The 18,147-nt window shown below is 36.6% G+C and overlaps 1 long non-coding RNA gene across 1 annotated transcript in view; it reads left to right on the plus strand.

Annotated features, from left to right (window-relative positions):
- The first annotated feature begins 827 nt into the window (after positions 1-827).
- Positions 828-18,147, plus strand: part of LOC150056116 (uncharacterized) — a 145,556-nt gene continuing 128,236 nt past the window's right edge. Inside the window, exon 1 of the long non-coding RNA XR_016537288.1 lies at positions 828-874. This is a non-coding gene — a long non-coding RNA (uncharacterized LOC150056116). The remainder of the gene's footprint in view (positions 875-18,147) is intronic.

The raw sequence follows: 18,147 nt of genomic DNA on the forward strand, positions 1-18,147 counted from the left end.
AAGCCAAGACCCATTTCCCATTTTCTAGGGGTTAATTGGAGATAAGAGTCTCAAGTCCTTTTGTGCCTAGGCTAGCTTTGAACCTTGATCCTCAGCTCTTAGCCTCCTGAGTAGCTAGGATTATAGGCATGAGCCACCGAACCTGGCTCAGAAGAAATTTCTTTTTAATGTTTTCCAGGTGAACTCTTCAGAAAGAAATATTAACAATAAGCTATCTAAGAATATAAACTTTTGCCCAAAAGAAATGCTCTTATATCAAAATTCCTTGAATGTAAACCTGCCTATACTATAAAGATTTATAGGAGATCCCTACACAAAAAAAGGCTTTTAACAAGATTTAAAAATGCTTCTCTTTCTCTTGTTTCATTTTATATCCTTAATATCACCAGGGAGCAAGAAGAACAACATTTTTCTAGCAAGTCTATTAAAGGTTAAAGTTTCACAAGATGGATTTAAAGCAAAATTAAAAGGAGCTCAGGATAGCTAACCTAAGGCATACTATTATTCAATCAGTGGTGTTGACTTCCATGTTAGAAATATGTATAAAGTTTCCTCCAGTTTCAGTCCTCAAGCTATATTGCAGCCCTGGAGGAAAGCGATTGTTTCACTTCATGGCCAGCTCTGGGTCATGTTCTACTAGAAACTCTGCCAATCTTGGCATTTAGTTTCCCAGAAATCATTAACTTGACAGAACAAATAAGGTTAAAAGATCTTCAAAATCTACCCTGACATTCAAGCAAGTAGCATGAACTTTGACAGCAGATTGTGGACATGTTAAGTCAAATCATATCCAATTTATCAAGTGCCTGAATCCCAACCTGAGGAAACAGATTCCTGTCATTTGAGCTGAGAAATTTTGAATCCCCAGAGAAAGGTATGGCCACTTCACCTTTTTCTCAGCTGAGACATTTTGCTCTTAAAGCCAAAATAAATAAATGACCTAATTCATCTGACATGAGCAAATGAACTTTTTAGAACATAGGTGTTATATCTCATTTGCCCAGTGCATTGATTATTTACATTATTTATCTTAATGAACTCAATAACCCGTATGCCAGGGGTACATTTCAGCTTTCAGAAATAAAAGAACACAGCTATAGACTTTGAGTGCATGTGTGTATGTGTGTGTGTGGTGTGTGGTGTGTGCGTGGTGTGTATATGCATGTGTGTATACTCTTAGCAACGGCCTCAACTCTGTTAAATAGCTTGTCTTGAAATTCCCAAACTGTTTCAGCCATCAACCAATTAAAAGAGATTCTAGAAGCAGTAGAGTCTACTAGTGTCCAGCATCAAGTCTGTTCAGAAGACAAATTCACTGAGAAGTTACAGAGATAAGTTTACTTATGCACCCTTCCTAGGGAATATAGCATTGGCCTAAGGCCAGAAGCTTTCAGTTCAAAGGCAGAGCCATTTCCAATGAGTGAAAGTGAGAGCAGGGGGTTTGCTACAGGTTCTTGAGTCCTAAGTCCTCTTGAACCTGAGTCCTGCTCTGATTCTGGCAGAAATCTGTGAAAGTGCACAATCAGTGTGGCAACCTCTGTTCTAAAAGTTAAACTATCCTACGGAAACATTAATGTCTGTGAGAAGTGGCCCTGTAGAGCACTATCCTTGAGCTGAAAGAGCTCAGGGACAATGCCTAGCCCAAAAAATCATGCCCCAGGACTGACCAAAAAAAAAAAGAAAGAAAGAAATTTTAATGTTTTTTGTTCTTTGTTTTAAAGAAAGGGAAAAAATCTCAGCATCTATTGCTTCCATATACATCTAAATGGTTTTCCATGAGAGGCAAAGAAACCAATCAATTTATTTATTTTTTTTAAGGACTGCAGTTAATAAGTAGGAAGGATTTAATCCTCAGGTTTACAAATAAAATCTTGGCAAGTGAGTGAAAAAGTCAGCAAAACATTAAAAAACAAATGTCCCTAAACTAGTAATGTTAGCTATTTATTTATTTGCCAGTCCTGGGCTTTCAACTCCTGGTCACTGTGCATGAGCTTTTTGTCTTTAAAGCGTTTTGTCTTTAAAGCGTTTTGTCTTTCTCTGTCACTTGGGCCATAGCTTTACTTGCAGCTTTTTGGTGATTCATTGGAAGTCAGAGTCTCGTGGACTTTCCTGCAGGGCTCACTTCAAATTGTGATCCTCAGATCTCAACCTCCTAAGTAACTAGGATTACAGACATGAGCCACTGGTACTTTGGCTATTTATTTTTCTTTTAATCCTTTAACCTTTAACAACCAACACAATTAATGTATACACACAATAACACAATGTGTAATGACATTCATCATTTCTTGAGTCTGATTAATTCTTAACAGCTATCTCAATTAAGAGAGAGCTTAAGTTTCCATTGGGAATGTCCACCAAAGGCGCCAATGTTAAAGGCTAGCTATATCTCTGACTTGGATGTTTGGGAAAGTGGCAGAAGTTTTAAAAGATGTGAGTTTGCTCTTCAGTTAAATATTGTGACCCCAACACCTTTCTTTCTTTCTTTCTTTCTTTCTTTCTTTCTTTCTTTCTTTCTTTCTTTCTTTCTTTCTTTCTTTCTCTCTCTCTCTCTCTCTCTCTCTCTCTCTCTCTTTCTTTCTTTCTTTCTTTCTTTCTTTCTTTTTTGCCAGTCTTGGGCTTGAGTTCAGGGTCTGAGCCTTGTCCTTAGGCTTTCTCGAGGCTAGAGTTCTAGCACTTGAACCTCAGTACCACTTCTGGCCTTTTTCTATATATGTGGTACCTGAGGAACCGAACTTAGGTCTTTGTGCATGCTAGGCAAGCACTCTACCACTAGGCCAACCTCCTGGCCCCCTGTCACCTTCTTTCTATATTAACTCCATGGCCTTTCTCCTCAATATGTTCCTTATGATATTCAGTAAGGCCAGTAATCATAAACTATAGTGTCAAATATTTATATATCATAAATATGTGGTATAATACTTTCATAGTTATAAACTATACACATATGAATGTATATACACACATCATATATATCATATGTATATATGGTATGATATATATATTCCTCTTTAATTTTTCAGTGTTACCCAGGTAACAGTTCTTTATTTCCTCTTCCCTCTTTTCTTCCCTCCTTTTTTTGCCTCTCTGTCCCCACCATCTTTCTTTCTAATTTTTTCTCTCTCATATCTCTGTTTCTCTCCTCTTAATTTCACTTTGTTATCAAAGGATCATCCACAACCATCCTTTGAATGTTAACATGTGAGATTACTGTCTCATACATAGAAGTCTCACTTTGTTCTGCTAAGTGAGACTTAGTGATTTAGAATTCTTTTATTAGAGAACGTTAGGAAAGATCACATTCCATCAGATCAGGCTGACTACTTGATATTTGTATATCAAGGAAGATATCTGCCATATCAAGCAATCAAGAGTAGAAAATGTGAGTATGTAATTTAGATTTAACTGGCTTTCAGTTAATTTCTCTGAACTTTGAGTAATTCTTCTAAAACACAGGGATGTAATTAAAACATATTTAAGAATTTTATTCAAATCATATATATATATATCATCAATTAACTCATAGTAAGTAGTTAAAGAGTAGTTATTTTATCAAAATTAATAGTGCAGATTGATTTGGTGTGCTCTGTGTGCCAGACGAGAGCATGTATTCCTCTTACTTCACATAACTAGGAATCACTGTTTTTCTTTGACATATTCAGAAATGGAAGTTTGGAATTTAGACAGCTTCACAATGTTGACAGATTAGATTTCATGATGTTTGTAATACAATGGTATATTAAACTTGAGTCAAAGTATAGCTTTATTTAAAAAAAAAGCATTATCTTTAACATTTAGCAAGTAACAGAACCAAGTCATTTTCAGACATTTTAATAAAAGAAAAAAGTGGATACCTTAGAAATCTATTGTATATGAGAAAGATTATTTATTCTGAGAAACAAAGTTACCACCCTTCTTGAAATTTCTAACCCTTATTAGTCCAGCTGTTTTCTTGACCCAAGAACTCTTCCTTGGCAACTTGTGCCTTCCCACATAGCAATGGAGTCTCATATTTTAACACCTGGTACCACCTGCTTCTATAGTACCAAATGGCTTTACTGGTTCCTTGACTTTCAATGAGAAGGTAAAATTATTCTGTGTGTAGATCAGAAAGCATATTATGGGAATGTGGAAACAGGAAGAGGAATAAATTAAAGCAGTCTCCATTCTGTGCCCTTCGGTACAAACAGACTTGAGCATTTTAAAATGTTGACCTTGGGTCAGCAGGGCAATCAAATAAGCAGCTGAAAGGATCTAAGGGGAATTTGATGACAGCTATTTGAGGCTCAGTTGTCAAGAGTGTTTAGGGACTGCCACAGAGGCAGGGTCAGAATCCTTTAATGTGAGTGTTCCATGTGACCCAAAAGATTCTTTTGGCTTAACAGTATTAAAGAAACATTAAACTAAGGCTCATTTCTGCCTTCACTTGACTTTTATGTAATACATATCTTAAAAGACTGAACACAGCCTCTATTGTTGAGTGATCTTTGTATATCTTCTTACGTCTTTGGCTGAACCATTAATTTTATCGTGAACAAAGACATAGAAGTCAAGAGAAAATAAGTGGGTTATGGTGGAAAAAACATATCCATGAACTATAGGACTATGTTCTATTAATTAGAATACTTTAGCTATACCTAGTTACTCCTTGAGCTTTAGATTTTGATGCTCCGTCTTTCATTCAACACTTTCACACATCCAGAGAGAGAGACAGAGACAGAGACAGACAGAGACAGAGAGACAGAGACAGACAAAGAGACAGAACAGAGAGATAGAGACAGACAGAGAGACAGAGACAGCCAAGAAACATAAGATGCCAAACTTCAATGCTTGCCAACCCTCACATCTTTTTTCTCTCGCCCTTTCTACATTAGGCAATTATTGAATACCTATTGCACAATAGCAACAAATTCTTCACTATGTAAGCAGTACAATAGCCTTGGGTTAAAAGAACATAATTTCAATCAATGTGTGCAGTTGAAGTTTATCTCCTTTTCCTTTCATAATCATCTGTTGCAAAGATATCATTAGTTCAGTTATGTAGAAGAAGAAAGTGGTTAGATTATTTTTCAAAATGTGTATAGTAAGATTCTAGAAGAGATGGCTAGAGCATTTTCATTCCCACTCTTACTAATGAGTGGCTTTTGATATATACATATTTAGAAAGAAATTATAAAGACATCTTCCTCCCTACTACCCCCCAAAATACCTAAATGAAACAGCCACTCATTTTTGAGTGTTAAGATGAGCAAAGCTCTGATCTATTTGTATCTTAGTAACTAAATGACTAGTTTTCTTTCACTTAGTTGTTTGCAGTAGACTATTTATTTTCTGAAGGAGAAATCTGTGTGGTATTATAGCCAGAGGGCCATTTACAATATTGCCTTGCACCTGGGAAACTCATTTAATTACTGGAACTGTCAAAATGTTTTATTGTAAACAGCTTTTCTGATAGATCCCTTTTCCCTCCTATGAGCTATCTTCCCCAGAAGACAGCTCTTTTCATGGAGGAGTGTAAAGTACAGGTGTCATAATTTAGTAGACTGAAGTTTTTATGTCTGAAAATACCCCATCCTTCTTCTTATGTCTGATTAAGAAATATTATATGTTCGTTTCTTTCTAGTTTATGTCTATCATAAAACATAATCATTTTAAGAATTTTTTAAAATTATACAATAGACTATTGGTAAAAGTAAAGTTTTATCTGAAATGGCATAATGCCAACTTACCAATTCTTAATCTACTTATAATTCACTCTAACCACATTAAAAATAGGTCTGTGGGTTATAAAATTTTGTAATTCTATAATCCAGAAATGTTACAGAAATGAACTCAGGGGCCACAATAAGTTTCTGTGAGTCTCACAAGTTTTTCATATAACACAACTCAAGTTAAATGCCTTTTGTCCTGTTTGACTTGATGTATACTTGCAAATATATAAAACCATCTTTTATATATTTGGAAAACTTACTCTACTTCAAGGGCCTGCCATACACTTCTAGTGCAAAAACACTTTATGAATTAAAAAAACAGGTCTTGGTTTATATTTTATACAGAAGAGATAGGGTTCCGATGCTCACATCGAAAGCATCAGTTCCTAATTCTGGAGTTGACTCACGCAAATGCACAAGTGCTTGGTGAGATAGAGAGATAAAATGAAGACTCTATTATAGCATTCAAAAATCAGTAGCAGCTAATGGCCATAATTAGAAAAGAATAATGTGCACATTCATTTTAATTAGGCACTTACCTAAAGTCCTACTGTGAAAGATTATCTTATATCCTTGTGCTTTTACAACTGTCATGCAAAAATTTGGACAGGGCCATGGTTCCTGTGAAGGGGAATTCATACTGCAACAGAGGATTTCCTGATGAGATAGGATATTTGATCGACTAAGGATACATTATTATAGTTTCAAATAGAGCTATAAACCCAATATTAAAATGAAACCATTAAAGGCTTCATATTAAAAAAGCAATATATGTTCCCTCTAGTGGATACAGACATTGGGCTCAGCTGCCAATGGATTCAAAGCTTGCTGGAGTGTTGCTCAGAGATGCTACACTGAAATTCCATCAAACCACGTATGACCATGGTCCTTGCTGTAGATTTTACTCAGCCTGTCAACACACATAGACACAGATGCACACACACAATCCTATATATACTTCCATGCACACAAATGTCCACATGCACATGGGGTTAAGTAGATTTATGGTCTTTATTCCCCTGGGATCTTGACATTCACTGAAACTTTAGAAAAGTAACCAAGATTGCAGGAAAACTAGAAGTCTTACAAAGTTACAGACAATCACAGAGAAAGAACACAAATTCTTGAAGGCAAATAGGAGACCCTGATAGGTCAAAGTAGCAAGGGGTGATGTGACAGAAAGCAAATCACATATTACATGTGTCAACAAGCAGGTCTCAGTTCTGCCTAAACTATATAATTCCTGAGGAGCTCTGAAAAATGCATTTTTCCTGTGTTCCAACCTGCTTCAATTTGTCAGAAGTGAAATCTAGACATCAGGTTCATTCAAAAGTGACTCAGGTAGGTTGGAGGGATGGCTTAACTGATAATGCATCTGCTCGACAATAGTGAGATCATGAGTTCAAACCCAGTACCATAAAAAAGTGCCTAAGGTGGTTGTTACTTTGGAGGTTAGTTTTGGAGTGATTCAATTTTTTGAGTTGTTGATATATTTTAGATATGAGGCCTTTGTCCGTTGTTTGGTTGGTGAAGATCTTCTCCCACTCTGTAGGCTTCCTGATTAGTTTACTAGCTATGTCCTTTGCCATACAAAAGCTCTGCAGTTTAATGCAGTCCCACTTATCCAGCCTTTCTCTGATTTGTTGTGATTCTTGGTCCTTATTAAAAAAGTTTCAACCTGTGCCAAGGAGGCCTAGTGTATCTCCTATTCCTTCCTGTAGAGTTTTCAGTGTGTCAGCTTTTACCTCCAGGTCTTTGATCCATTTGGAGTTAATTCTAGTGCAAGGTGACAAAGAAGGATCCAGCTTTAGTTTCTGCAGGTGCTTAACCAGTTCTGCCAGCACTACTTGTTGAAGAGGCTATCTTTCTTCCATTCTATTTTTTTGGCTCCCTTGTCAAAGATTAGGTGGCCATAGGTCTGTGGTTTAATATCTGGGTCCTCAGTTCTATTCCATTTGTCTTCAGGCCTGTTCCTGTGCTAGTACCAAGCTGTTTTGAGAATTATAGCTCTGTAATAGAGTCTAAAGTTTGGAATTGAAATTCCTCCAGCTCTGTTCTTTCTGCTAAGAAGTGTTTTTGCTATACGGGGTCTTTTATTATTCCATATGAATTTTTGGATTGCCTCTTCTATTTCTTTAAAGAATGACATTGGGATGTTGATGGGTATTGCATTGAATTTGTAGATAGCTCTTGGCAAGATTGTCATTTTCACAATGTTGATTCTTCCAATCCAGGAGCATGGGAGGTTTTTCCATTTCCTTAGTTCTGCTTTAATTTCCTTTTTTAGGGTTTTAAAGTTTTCATCAAAAAGGTCCTTTACATTCTTAGTTGAGCTAATTCCTAGGTACTTTATTTTCTTTGAGGCTATTGTGAAAGGAGTTTCTTTCCTGATTATTGCCTCGTTCCTCTCACTGTTGGCATAAAGGAAGGCAGTTGATTTTTGAGGGTTGATTTTATAGCCTGCTACTCTTCCAAAGCTTTGAATCAGCTCAAGGAGCTTGGGAGTAGAGTCTATAGGATTCTTTAAATACAGAATCATGTCATCTGCAAAGAGGGATAGTTTTATTTCCTCTTTCCCTACTTGGATCCCCTTTATGCTTGCTTCTTGCCTTATTGCACTGGCTAGGAATTCTAGTACTATGTTAAAGAGGAGTGGAGAGAGTGGGCATCCTTGTCTCGTTCCTGATTTTAGAGGGAATGGCTTTAGATTTTCACCATTAAGTGTAATACTAGCAGTAGGTTTCTCATACACAGCCTTTATTACATTGAGGAATGTTCCATGGATTCCTAGTTTCTCCAGAGCCTTTAACATAAAGGAGTGTTGGATCTTGTCAAATGCCTTTTCTGCATCTATTGAGACAATCATGTGATTTTTGTCCTTGCTCCTGTTGATGTGTTGAATTATATTAATTGATTTGCGTATGTTGAACCAGCTTTGCCTCCCTGTGATGAATCCAGTTTGATCATAGTGTATAATTTTTTTGATGAGTTGTTGTAGACGGTTGGCCAGTATTTTGTTGAGAAGTTTTGCATCGATGTTCATCAAAGATATGGGTCTATAGTTCTCTTTCTTTGATGAATCTGTGTCTGGTTTGGGGATGAGGGTTATACTGGCTTCATAGAATGAGTTTGGTAAGGAACCTTCATTTTCAATTTCGTTGAAGAGCTTGAGACTTAAAGAGAGTCTTCTCTGAAGAAGAAACAAAAATGGCCTATAGACACATGAAGAAAAGCTCAACATCTCTGGTCATAAAAGAAATGCAAATCAAAACAACTCTTAAGATTCCACCTCACTCCAGTTAGAATGGCCAGGATCAGAAAAACGAATGACAACAGATGCTGGAGGGGATGTGGCCAGGAGGGATCACTACTACAATGTTGGTGGGAGTGCAAACACATTCAACCACTATGGAAAGCAGTATGGCAGTGCCTCAAAAGGTTAAACAAAGAGCTCCCCTATGACCCAGCAATTCCACTACTTGGCATTTACCCAACCATCCAGAAACAAGGACATACTAAACCCACTAGCACAACAATGTTCATTGCAGCACTAGTCACCATAGCAAAGATATGGAACCAACCTAGATGTCCCTCAGTTGATGAGTGGATCAACAAGATGTGGTATTTGTACACAGTGGAATTCTATGCTGCCGTCAGAAACAATGACATTGCCCCATTTGTTAAGAAATGGAAAGACTTAGAAAAAATCATATTAAGTGAAGTAAGCCAGACTCAAAGGCACTTAGGCTCAATGGTTTCCCTCATTCGTCATAATCAGTAGAAACCTTGGGCTCTACTAGCAGAGATTTGCAATAGAGCAAAATCTTGATACATAAGGCCAGATAATGTGAAGCTAATTGAAAGGACCTCCAGGATATTGAAACAAAAGCCATATAATGAATGATTGTTGTCCTTAATGTACTATGTTGTCTCTCATCTCCTTTGCTGTCCCTTGGTTATCTCATATTTTTATAGTATCTCACTTTGTTATCTGATGAATTTATTTGTATTTGGATATTTGAAATTTGATAGGGAAGGGGGGAAACCAAGACGGGTGGGGGTGTGGGGGGGGAGGGTAATGGGTACCAAGACATGTGAAAGGGTATCAATGTATGTGAATTAATGCACCTTCTATCTGGCAAATATCATGCAACCCTTTTAGTAATTACAATAAAAAAAATTAAATTAAAAAAAAAAGTGCCTAAGGTGAATTTACCCTGTAGTTAGGACTCCAAGTCACTGATGTAGATTGTGGAAACCTTTTATTACATGCCCCAATTTTAATTTCTCACTCATAAATACTAAATAATTCATCTTTTAAACACATGATGTTCCAAATATTGCATGAGACATATCTATAAAAAGGAAATAAACTTCGGACTTAAATGCTAATCCTGTATGTGTTGAGAGACAGGGAGGTTTTATCTTTGGGTTGTAATGAATGGAAGGAAAAGACGGCAAGTTTTTTTTGCCAGTCCTGGGGCTTGAACTCAGGGCCTAAGCACTATCCTTGAGCGTTCTCAAGGCTAGAGCTCTACCACTTGATCCACAGCATCATTTCTGGCTTTTTTTTCTTTGTGGTACCGAGGAATCAAACCCTGGTCTTCATGCATGCTAGGCAAGCAATCCACCACTAGACCAAACTCCCGGGTCAAGACAGCAATTTTTTAATGGTTTAAGACAGTACTGAATTTTCAGCTAAGTAAAAAACTCAAGTGAGATCTCAAAAATGAAACTTTTTGAGTGATGCAAATTTAATTTTTATTTTGCCTTTTTATATTCAGGCATCTCAGGAAATAAAGACTATAGGATACGCCAACCATAAAAAACTGAGGTAAAAATACATTATGGAATGTTAAAATGTGATGGCCATGAATACTCAAAGGCCTATATGTGGTCATCAATCACTCACACCCACAAGTCCTCTGAATAAACAGAAACCAAGACAAAGATGATGAACTGATATTAGCTGAGAAATACCCCACTGCCTGCCTTGATTTACAATGGGAAATATCTGCTCTGAACTATGTGTATATGCATTTTAGGTATGAATGTATATAAATTTGTTATACGTGTGTATATGTATAGATGTGTGTATGAGTGTGTTACTTGTCATTTAGATAGATGTATATGTCCTGTGTTTGCATGTATGCATTATGTTACGTATGTATATGTTGTGTGTGCATATAAATGTGTAAGCATTTCATGTGTATAATAAACAGATTTTTTCCCAGGTAGGGCCATTGATAATAACAAAAAAATCACAAGACTCTTCACATATTTCTAAAATCTAGTCATTTTGATGTGGAAGAACAGGCTCAATATCCTTAGCTGTTAAATAAAGGCTGTAGTCTTTAGCTCCATGCCTGGGCCAGAGGTGGTCTTAGCTACCGCTGGGCCAGAAGTATATATGTCTCTTTCTGGTTTTCTCCAGGATATCTTTATGTTTCTGTCCAATTAAATTTATTAAGCTTAACTTGCGTCTGCATTTGGAATCCTCCTCCTTCTCTTTCTCCACCTCTTTTCCTTCTGCTCCTCCCCCTCCTCCTTCTGCTCTTCCTCCTCCTTCTTATTGTCTGTATTACTAGGATGAGTCCTACCTCCACTTCAAGCATTTTGCTAGTTAACTGGAGATCAGAATCTCTTAGATTTTTCTGCCCAGGCTGACTTTGAATGGAGGTCCTCAGATCACACCTCCCTGAGTAAGTAGGATTACAGATATGAGCCATTAGCTGTTTTTCCAATCATATAAAGGTTTAAAATTTCCCTTCATTCCCATTTCTTTATTTTTCCCAGAGTTCATCCTTTGAGGACATAAGCAAAAGCAGGATTTTAAGCTGATTTTATTTCTCATTGGGTTTTAGACATTTTTGTTTCAAATCCCCTAAAAGTGTTGTCAGGTTATATGATAGATTCAGAAGGCTTCATACCATTGCTAGGATTCCTTCTCTGCTGCAGGGCAAATCTGGTTTTCAGAGCCAATAGCGTTCTAGATGTGGATCAATTTCCTACTGTATCTCTGATTACAAGGTGATTCCATTGAGTTTTCTTATTTGTTTATTTCTTATTTCTGTAACTCATAATAAGTTCTTCATTCTCCTCTCCTTGTTCATCATTCAACTATTCCAACCTCTAAGTTTTTGAAATTTACAGTTACAACTAAAGATTTAGCAAATGGTCTCTGACGTATATGATCAGGAAAAGAATGTTACAGGATGGTCCTTGATATTCTATGGATGGTGGTGAGTGCATTTATTACCATTTTCATTTTGGTTTCACTTCAGCTCTTTTGCACACAAATCATGAGGAACATGATTTATATAATGAATAAATTAAGAACACATGGTTGAAATGATTCAGATTAGCCTAAAAAATTATCCACTGGATTCCCTTGAGTTGTATCTGGCGTAGTTGCCTCTGACCAAATACAGTTTTTAAAACAATGACTCAGAACAAGTGAGTTTGAGCAAACAGTGCTGGACACTAGAATACTTGAAACAAAAGAGTGCAAAAATTAAAAAAAATAAATTTGCACAATACATGCTTGATTTACAGAGAGCTTCTCCTGGTTTGTCAGGACTTTGTATGTCCTTGATTTTTACTGGAATACTAGTTTAAGCTATGCTGGCATTTGGGCGTATATCCTTACCCTGTTTCTAATTATGTAGTTCAGGGACTCACTATGTCACCTGGAAGTTTTTAGAGATACTCTTAGACTCATCCTAGGCTTATGTAATCAGAACATTTATTATTGAATTAGCCCCTGGAATGACTGTGTCATCTGCTAAAGTGTGACCTAAACACAAAGGATCCCTTTCCATAGATGAGTCCTTTGAGCCTAGGGTTAGGGACTCTTATTTTGAAGTACTGGATTTGATCCTGGAAATTTTCTGTTTCTAGACACGCCACAATTGGCGTCAGACCTAAGCAGACATTCTGGCTTTAGGTATTTTTCAGACAGGATCTCAGATTTTTGTCCTGGGGCAGACCTTGGACTTTGATCATACTTGCTATGCTTCCTTGAGCCTAGGTTTTGATGAAACTGGGTCCAAATTCTGCCATTCTTTTTTATCTTATGTCCACTGATCTCTGAGGAATATTGTCACCAAGGACAAGGCCCTGTATACCACTAGGATGTGGCACTTTGGCTAAAAATTCCAGCAGCATTTTGTACTGTTCACACCTGATAGGAGTCTGAGATTTGAGATCTGATGAAGCTTTCCTCAGAAGCAGCAGCTCAGGCCTCTTGCCAATCTCATGGGGGAAAACATTCAAAGATTTACCTTAGTAGCTTATGACAATATGGATGACTATAGCATCATCCTTTTCAATTTGTAATGTGATTTGGCTAATCCTAGATCAATGTTCCAGTTCTTGAGTGACTGGGAAGGGAGAATCAAGAGTGTGATTTCCCACCAAAGAGCAATTCTATGGCTTTTCTTTGCACAGGAAATCATGTACCATACATGATGCACATATGCAGGCCTGAGAGGCTCAGATGCAGGTGCTCTTAGGTGAACATCTCAGGAACCAATGTTGTTTTCATATTCCTGCAAAACCCTTATGCCATTGCTTCAACAAGAAGTGTAGAAAATCACTGCTTTATACAAAGACAAATAGCTACAGTACTTTTAGCCTGTACATTGTACTCGCTTTCTGGTTCACTTAGGTGGAGATTTTAAAACCCTCTGTCAGTAAAACATACAGATGAATAATTTTGCAATATTCCCATGTTTGTATGGCACATATACACTTTCACAAAGACTTTTTGTGAGAGCAAAAAAAAATTGGCACTGCTTTTAGAGTGCTTCTAATTTTTTTCCTAAGAAATTCCTTAAAAGAAATCTAAGCACATGAATTCATGGCCACATACAATGTATACAAAACAAGCCTCTGGGGGGGCGGATTTTCAAGGAGACACATTTTTTCTTAATGAGAATTAATTTAAAGTGACTTTTAAGGCAACTGTACTGAAGTCTCAGCTGTTTTCAGGCAGTGGTCTAAATTATGGATTATGTAATTTTTCCACACTTGGAAAAACTTACAGTGTAGCTTCCACAGACCACTGGCAAGTATATCCATTAGCAAGACATATTTGGCATTTAAAATGGAGTCATGAAACCAGCCGAGGTTTTTCTTTGTTTAGGACTATAAGAATTATTGTGAAGGACACATTTTCGTTTTGTAATAATATAGGATATGGACATCTTTAAGGAATAACCAATTGGGATGTGGCTAATGGAGTTTCTTTGCTAGAAATGAATAGAGATGCAGCCAAGGTTACAGGTATGACTCCCACATGGGAGGAACCTTAGCCAGATGTTTTTCAAACATGTGCTGCTGCTAAAAAAAAAAGATACCTAGAAAAACTGAGGAGCTAATAGTACTCCTGTACAAAAAAAATCTGTGCTCCTTTCATGCTGGTAAATGGAGCTGTGGCTTATTTCTATAATATGTGTCATTTAATTGGATTTCAAAGTGCCTACCACATTGAGAACATCATCATTTTGTACATAATAGTTTTACACATATATCACATTAGAGATTCTAAGACAGAAATTCTGAAATACGAAATAGATTTTCTATGTAAGCTATAATCATGGTTAATCCTTACATTCTATCTGATTACCTCTATAATAGGCAAATTGCCTGTTTGCAGTATTCTTGTCAACTTTTCCACAGTTGCTAATGTAGTATATGAGGTGACAATGGTGTCACCTCCTTTTGATTGTGCTAAACTTTTTTCACATGATTTTAGTAATAAGTAAATATACACTATGAAAGAAAGTTCGTTGTAACTAAAACAGCTGCCTAGAATTACACATTCTTTAATTTCATAAGAACTAGATATTCATGTGCATTACAGAAACATATCTATGTTCAATCTTCATGGCCACATGGTTGCAACATTTCTCTCAGAGGGAAAGACAAAAGAGAAAAGCAAAAGACAATCAATTTGATTATGCTTTTCTTCATTTGTGCTTATTATTTCATCTCACTTTTCTTCTTTCCTACAGAAATGTGGAGGGTGAAGGATAAAGCAATGTTTGTTGGAAGAGGAACTGTGTTAAAAGCCTCATGGGTTAGCATGAAGGCCTTTTCCCAATGAGCTTCTAATGCAAAACAAAATTGAAACAAGTGCCTATAGATAACAAGCTGTGAAAATCCCTGGGGCAACCCCTCAGTATGAAGCTGAGTTAGATTCCTCTACTACTGGTGACTATTAATGCTTCTGGCTGCAGTTCAGGGAGAGTTACAAGGAATAAATGAGCATGGCTGTGCATCACTCTCTTTCTGTCTGGAAGTTAGGCTAAACCACAGCAGACTCAACACTGGAATAAGAACTCTCAATTACTTAACAATCTCAGCTTATGTTTAGACAAGACATTATTGATTTTCTGGTACAATCCAGATCCCAAAGTTTCCAGATAAGCCAATGACCAACTGAAGGAATACTGGTGGTTAGACATAGTACCCACCGACAACTATAAGAGAAATTCTCTAGTTTTACCACTGAAGACTCTGGGATAGATTTAAAGACATTTAAAAGATGAAATGCCTGCAGTAGCATACCTGACCCCCACCAGAGACTTTATACCCACACTCTGAATATCACTTTCCTAACCTCTCCAACATGGTGCCTTCCTCCTACAGTTTGACTTCATTTCTTCTAAGCCATTCGTACTCTTCTCACACTACATTCCACAACCCCTGCCCAGCTCTGAGAGATGAATGGTGGAATTTTCTGAGGCAAGCAAGAGTCAGGAGTCCATCCCTTACCTCCCTTGGAAAGTTTGTTAGACATTTTATATTTGATAGATTATTTCAGGTACTTCAACTACGAGTGCCTATATTGAAATGCCCATATTTTCACTGAAGCTTATCCTCCACCCTCCAAATCCAGGACCAATGAAGAAAGATTTTACAGTTTAGTTTCTGAACATATAATTACTGGAAGATATGTCCGATGCCTCATATACAACTGTCCAATTATTTTAGCCACAGTGGTCTCTTGTTCTGAACGTGACTGCAGAGTCTGGCTCTGAGTGCCCTCCATCTAATTTCATTGAGGTCTGATTTACTGGGGGCATTTCCCAGCATACCCATAAGTTGTATCTCCTCTAGGATTCTCTCTGGCCATGGATGGGAAAGCCCCATGCTGGGGTATAGACATGCATGGCTCAAAAGCGGACAGTTTTTTTTTTTTAATCAATGAGCAATGGGAGTTAGTGAGCAATTATTGATGACTTAGTGAGTGAGAATCTCCAGGAAGGGACACAGGGAGAAAAAAGGGTAATGGTGTGAATCATGATTAATATATATATATATATATACACACACATACATATATACCTCCATATGAAAACATTGTGATGAATCACCTTTCTTTGGATAATCAATATATGCCCAGAAAACAAAGATTTTGGTATTTATATAATTATAATGAAGATCACATTATTTATGAAGTATAGTGTGTAAGCTATTTGCAGATATAAATTCTTTACCTATCATTTATCCAGGAGAATATTTTGGTGGGAGTCTTATTAAAAAATCAGTTTAAAGCTGGGTGTGGTGGTTCATGCCTATAATCCTAGTTACTCAGGAGGCTGAGATCTGAGGATTGAGGTTCAAAGCCAGCCTGGGCACAAAAGGACCAGAGACTCTTATCTCCTATTAACCTCCAGGAAATGGAAAGTGGAGCTTGGCTCAACGGAAGGGCAGTAGCCTTGAGCTGAAGAGCTCAGGGACAGTGCCCAGGCCGAGTTCACACACACACACAATCAGTTTAACTATGCAGTTAGGGTTCAAATGTTGTTCAAAATTTTATTCATTAGAATCACTCTTATCCTTTGTGACACATCTAAAAATAAGAAATTTGATCTCATTGTTTGGCAGTGACTTTTCTCACAATGTATTATATGACTAAGTAATTCTAACTAAATTATTTAGAGATTTGGATATATTGTTTACGATTTCTCCAGGACACACTGCTGTTTCTTCTCTAACCTAACCGAATTGCTAATTACTCTTTCCATTTGAAAATAGGATAGGAAGTAGAAACAATGAAGCCTACATTTAAAAATTCTGCTACCCTCTGATAGCTCTTGCCTGGAGGGAGATTAAAGCTATTTTATTCCTCAGCCTAAAAATACAGCATAATACAACACAGGCATCCTCCACTCAGAGACCTTTTTTTTGAAGTTTGAGATTGAGGGCTAATATATGTTTTCTTTGGCACTATGGAGAATAATTGACATGGTAAAACTTCAGTATAAATGTGCTCCAGAGTTGAAAAATCTTAAACATTAAAAATAATTAGATATTACTACTTCAAGTATCATTTTCTAGTTAAATCCTAAATGAAGATAAAAACTAGACTTCTGTTTCCCATTTGTCTTCTTTAAAAAAAAACAGTTTAGTGTCATGTATGTCTAATCCATTTTCAGTAACATGGATTTAATAAACCGTAATTCCTTAAATGCTGTGCTTGGAAAACTCTTGCCACAACTTGACATTTCGGTCACATACATCTGGTACTATTTTGACCTGGAAATTGTGCGCGCGTGTGTGTGTGTGTTTGTGTGTGTGTGTAATTTCTCTGGAAAAAATAATGAAACAAATTAGGTCTGTTATAAATTTTAGAGCTATATAAAACTTTGTCAGCCATTTCATATCATCAAGAAATACATTTTTAAACGTTCAAAGTGAAACCTAATGATAACACTCAACGAATGTTATGTGCCATAAGACCACATGGTTAACCACAACTCTAGATACCCTAATTCATTATTATCCTGGAACTCTAGTCAGTTCATCCAATCTCCATTTGCTTTTCTCTGTGTATATTCATTTGGAAATAAAATTATCTAATCTTCATATATCATCGACTGCTCTAAGACTAAAAGAAAGCAATATGCATATAAATACATATATGTATTAGAATATAAGTCTAGGATTTTCCTAGCCAATGATCACAATAGCTCAAAAACTCTGTTCAAATGGCCATATAGGATGAGGCTAAGCAAAATGAACTCTAGGATAGGGAACAAGAGATTTATCTTTATGGTTGTTGTTTTTAATGTACCATGTGAAGTTAAGGAAAAAGAATGAAAAAGCTCTTTGTGTCTGTGTGTGTGTGTGTGTGTGTGTGTGTGTGTGTGTGTGTGTGTGTGTGTGTAAGAATATGCACTGAGATAGGAAAATAATTTTACAAATGTCACATTAATGTGCTTATTGATCCCTATACACTTGATACATTGAATTAAATGCCTGGACTTTGATATGGTTATGTTATATATTATGAACATACAAAAGCTGTACAGTCTAGAGATTTTATTTATAAAATCTGATCATCAAACATGTAAGTCAAACAAGAATACATTACTAATCAAAACCAAGAAATATATTAGGTAATTAAAGAAGAAGTAATTGGTGT

The sequence above is a fragment of the Megascapheus bottae genome, chromosome 12 (assembly GCF_031878675.1).
Source record: "Megascapheus bottae isolate mThoBot1 chromosome 12, mThoBot2.hap1, whole genome shotgun sequence".
Classification (NCBI taxonomy): Eukaryota; Metazoa; Chordata; class Mammalia; order Rodentia; family Geomyidae; genus Megascapheus; species Megascapheus bottae.